The following is a 5,750-nucleotide window of genomic DNA, read 5'->3' as shown; positions in this document are numbered from 1 at the left end:
GTTCTTCATCTTCTTTCATTGCAAACTCATCGGCCTCATCTTGTACCACTTCATAATTGGAGCGTTGAATGCTTGCGCTTCCCCGGTAGAGAGAGACAACACAATGCCATGCATCTTTGGCCAAGGCGAAGGGACGAAGATGAGGTAGGTCTTCGGGTGGAATTGCATCTTGAATGATGAAGAGAGCATTCTCATTGAATTGATTATCCGCGGCTTCTCGAGGAGTGAAGTTGCTTGGATCATGCGGATAAAAACCTTCTTCAATGATTCTCCAAAGGTTAGTGTTCACATGATTTAAATGATGTTTAAAGCGGTAAACCCAAGAATCAAAGTCCTCATTTTTCACAATCTTAGGAGGAATACCAGCATGATTCAAATGAGTGGAAGGAATCGGTCCACCAGAAACAAGTGGTGGTTCCACATGGGCAAAGATGTCGGTGCCATTCTTACCACTAGAAGAAGGAGCCTTTTCACTACTAGCTTCCCCCTTGTCGGGGATAGCATCCGTCACCTTGTTGGCGGGATCACCCACTTTCAACGGTGCGGTGGATAGTTTAAGCCCCTCAAGAAATTTAGTAAACATGCTCTCAACTTTGGTCGTCATGGAGGTTCTCAATGTCTACAAGGCCACATTGAACTCCTCACGAGAGACCGAGGTTCCCCCATCGCCCGTAGACGAGATAGGATTCACACCGAAGTGTTCCTCCACACCGTCTACGGTATCAACCATACTCTTTGGACGGTAAAGTCCTTAATAAAGAGACGAGGCTCTGATACCAATTGAAAGGATCGATATGGTTGACTAGAGGGGGGGTGAATAGGCAACTAACAATTTTTATCTTTTCTTTAGCAATTTAAACTTTGCATCAAAGTAGGTTGTCTAGATATGCAACTAGGTGAGCAACCTATATGATGCAACACGGATAGGAACACAAGCAAGCAAGATATATGAAACAAATAAGCTTCCACAAGTAAAGACACGAGATAACCAAGAGTGGAGACGATGGAGACGAGGATGTGTTGCCGAAGTTCCTTCCTTTTGAGAGGAAGTACGTCTCCGTTGGATCAGTGTGGAGGCACAATGCTCCCCAAGAAGCCACTAGGGCCACCGTAATCTCCTCACGCCCTCACACAATGCGAGATGCCGTGATTCCACTATTAGTGCCCTTGGAGGCGGTGACCGAACCTTTACAAACGAGGTTGGGGCAATCTCCACAACTCAATTGGAGGCTCCCAACGACACCACGAAGCTTCACCAATGGACTATAGCTTCGCGGTGACCTCTACCGTCTAGGATACTCAAACACCCAAGAGTAACAAGATCCGCAAGGGATTAGTGGGGGAATCAAATATCTCTTGGTGGAAGTGTAGATCAGGGCCTTCTCAACCACTCCCGAGCAAATCAACAAGTTTGGTTGGCTAGGGAGTGAGATCGGGCGAAAAATGGAGCTTGGAGCAATAATGGAGCTTAGTGGTGGAAGAGGTGAGTCAATGGGGAAGAAGGGGACCCCTTATATAGTGCGTGGAAAAGATCCAACCGTTACCCACCAACCAGCCCGCGGCCAGCGGTACTACCGCGCCTGGCCAGTGGTACTACCCCAAGGCTGCGTGGTACTACTGCTTGCAACCAAGCGGTACTACCGCACGGCTGTGCGGTACTACCATACCGACCCACGGTACTGCCGCAACCCCAGCACAGAACCGATAAACAGACGCACAGGAGCTGGGGGTGGTACTTCCGCATGTGCGGTACTACCGCGCCCCCCATGCGGTACTACCGCGAGGCAAAAAATCCCAGCCAGGGGAGAAGGGAAACTTCCGTGCCTACTTCCGCAAAGAAATGGAAGTAGCAAAAACCCGACACAGTAGTACTGCCGAGGGGCGGTACTACTGCTTGACTGCATAGCGTGGTACTACCGCTCGGCAAAAACGGTACTACCGCGGTAGGTGCGGATGTAAAAAATTACACCGCTCCTACTACCGCAAAGGGGCGGCACTAGCCTGGTGGGCAGCGGTAGTGCGGCTCCAGGGGAGCGGTACTACCGTGGGCACCTATGGTACTACCGCGCCACCGCGCGGTACTACCGCGGATGCCTTTGGTACTACCGTTGACCTGGGAGCAGTACTACCGCAACCAACAACGGCAGCCAGACAAGGGAGGCAAGAAAACGGAGGAAGCTCCAAGGAAGAGGGAGGGGAGAAGAAGGAGACGTGTACGTGATGATTCCACCCAAACCTTTCCAACGCGGACCCTCTCTTAATAGTACGGCTTTCCTATGACTCAAATCCACCAAAAAGAAACATAGAAAAGACACCGTCTTCGTCAGTCTTCGAGGGGCACCCAATCGTCTTGTGCCTAGCAAAGAAGTGTCTGGAATACTCATGGCACACGATTAGTCCGCAAATGCGTTGTCATCAATCACCAAAACACTTAGGGATAAATGTGTCCTTACACACATGTGTGCGAAGCACGTCGGTAGAACCAGTCTCGCGTAAGCGTACGCGTAATGTCGGTCTGGGCCGCTTCATCAACAATACCGCCGAATCAAGAATCAACTAGTGACGGAAAGCAATATGTATATACCCACACCCACAACTCCTTTGTGTTCTACTCGTGCATATAACATCTATGCATAAACCTGGCTCTGATACCACTGTTGGAGAACGCAGTAATTTCAAAAAATTCCTACGCACACGCAAGATCATGGTGATGCATAGCAACGAGAGGGGAGAGTTTCGTCTATGTACCCTCGTAGACCATAAGTGGAAGTGTTATGACAACGCGGTTGATGTAGTCGTACGTCTTCATGATTGACCGATCCTAGTACCGAAAGTACGGCACCCCCGCGATTTGCACACATTTAGCTCGGTGACGTCCCACGAACTCACGATCCAGCAGAGTGTCGAGGGAGAGCTTCGTCAGCACGACGGCGTGATGACGGTGATGATGATGCTACCGGAACACGGCTCGGTGACGTCCCATGATGACTTCGCCTAAGCACCGCTACAATATAACCGAGGTGGATTATGGTGGAGGGGGGCACCGCACACGACTGGAAACAATCAACTTGTGTGTTCTAGGGTGCCCCATGCCCCCGTATATAAAGGAGCAAGGGGGAGGGCGGCCGGCCCTAGTGGCGTGCCAAGGGTGGAGGAATCCTCCTCCTAGTAGGAGTAGGATTCCTCCTTTCCTAGTCCTACTAGGAGGAGAAGGGGAAGGAAGGAAGGGAGAGGAAGAGGAGAAGGAAAGGGGGCGCCCCCCTCCGTAGTCCAATTCGGACTCCCTATAGGGAGGGGGCGCGGCTGCCCCTTGTGGGCTGCCTCTCCTCTTCCCTATGGCCCATGAAGGCCCAACTTTCCCGCGGGGGGGGGGGGTCCGGTAACCCTCCGGCACTCTGGTTTTCTCTGAAATCACCCGGAACATTTCCGGTGTCCGAATATAGCCGTACAATATATCAATCTTTATGTCTCGACCATTTCGAGACTTCTCGTCATGTCTGTGATCAAATCAGGGACTCTGAACTACCTTCGGTACATCAAAACACATAAACTCATAATACCGATTGTCACCGAACGTTAAGCGTGCGGACCCTACGGGTTTGAGAACTATGTAGACATAACCAACAGCGGAACTTGGATGTTCATATTGGCTCTCACATATTCTACGAAGATCTTTATCGGTCAAACCGCATAACGATATATGTTGTTCCCTTTGTCATCGGTATGTTACTTTCCCGAGATTCGATCGTCGGTATCTCAATACCTAGTTCAATCTCGTTACCGGCAAGTCTCTTTACTCGTTCCATAATGCATCATCCTGCAAATAACTCATTAGTCATAATGCTTGCAAGGCTTATAGTGATGTGCATTACCGAGAGGGCCTGGAGATACCTCTCTGATACTCGGAGTGACAAATCCTAATCTCGATCTATGCCAACTCAACAAACACCATTAGAGACACCTGTAGAGCACCTTTATAATCACCCAGTTACATTGTGACATTTGGTAGCACACAAAGTGTTCCTCCGGTATTCGGGAGTTGCATGATCTCATAGTCATAGGAACATGTATAAGTTATGGAGAAAGCAATAGCAACAAACTAAACGATCATCGTGCTAAGCTAACGGATGGGTTAAGTCAATCACATCATTCTCTAATGATGTGATCCCGTTAATCAAATGACAACTCATGTTTATGGTTAGGAAACATAACCATCGTTGATTCAACAAGCTAGTCAAGTAGAGGCAAACTAGTGACACTCTGTTTGTCTATGTATTCACACATGTACTAAGTTTCCGGTTAATACAATTCTAGCATGAATAATAAACATTTATCATGATATAAGGAAATATAAATAACAACTTTATTATTGCCTCTAGGGCATATTTCCTTCAAGGATGTGTTTGTAAACCATGGCTTTCTATCAGATCCTTCCATGCAGTCTCAAACTCATCATCTGTTAACATGTGTTGGATTATCTTGTGAAACCCTGATCTAAATTTGCTTCGTTTTGTATAAAGTGGGCCAAGTTTTTCCTTTGCACTCTTGAGCACGTGCCACTTGCACCTCCTGTGAGTTGTGTCGGGCATGACCTTCTCCAGTGCTAGCTCCATCGCCTTGCACTGATCTGAATCGAGAAGTTGTTTTTACCATAATTGTTATTTTTGCCGAATAAATACATGTGAAATGTAAGAAGAAGTTGGAAGGTGTCGGGTTGTATGTTGTCTAACATGTAAGTACAGTTTGTGGGTGTTTACCACCCATCATACAGATGAACTCGGTGAATACCCACTCAAAGGTTTCAACTATCTCATCTCGAACCAGGACATCGCCAAAGATAATAGTCTGGAAGTGATTGTTGACTCCCACAAATAAGCCGAAAGGCATGTCGTACATATTTGTCTAGTACGTGGTGTCAAATGTTATTGCATCTCCGAATAAGTGGTACTGAGACCTGCTTGCTCCTGTTGACCACAACAAATTCCTTATCTCCTCATCTGGCTGCACCCTGTAGTACAAGCCAGAGTCTTTTACTCCAAGCTCAGCGAAAACTTCCATTGTTTTGCGCACATCATCATCAGCGTGTTCTCTGCCGATCTGTCCACACAGCCCCCTGAAAGCTCTCTTGCTAAATGGCACGTTGCTCATTGCACCGAAGAAACTACCAATTATGTTGTACACCTTACCAATACTTATGTTGTTTTCGCGCAGCTGCTTGACAACATCTCTCGTGTATATGTCAATATGTCTGTGTGACGGCCAGTACAGCTTCTCACCACAGTTTTTCGTTAGTGAGTGATTATGGGATGCTCTGTGCTCACTAATATACCAGCCATTGTCATTTGTCCAGAGTATCCTTATCATTGCGGGACATCGGCAGCGACAGGTCCGTGTGTTGCTTCTTTTGGGGACACCCTAAAGTTTTGACAGACGAATCAAATGTTTTGTTAGTTTGTTCTTCACGTGTATTGGCTGTTGTAGGTACTAATCGACAAAGATGCGGACTGAATATGTAAAGTTGACATAGTGAAGCATGTTGCTTACCGAGCAACCACACACAATCTCTTACATGCACTTTGTTCTCTCCACATTTAGCCTGCTTTTGTCGTACCTGATTCCAAACCCTTTTTCCCATGAATAGAGATTGTAAAAATCGTACACCTCCCCAAGTGAATCAAATGTGCTTCCGACTACAGGTACTATGACGTTTGGTGTCTTCTCATTTGCATAACCTCGAAGTGCTTTTTCCA

Source organism: Triticum aestivum, chromosome 1A (genome assembly GCF_018294505.1).
Source record: "Triticum aestivum cultivar Chinese Spring chromosome 1A, IWGSC CS RefSeq v2.1, whole genome shotgun sequence".
Classification (NCBI taxonomy): domain Eukaryota; kingdom Viridiplantae; phylum Streptophyta; class Magnoliopsida; order Poales; family Poaceae; genus Triticum; species Triticum aestivum.
Note: the sequence above shows the minus strand (reverse complement) of the source record.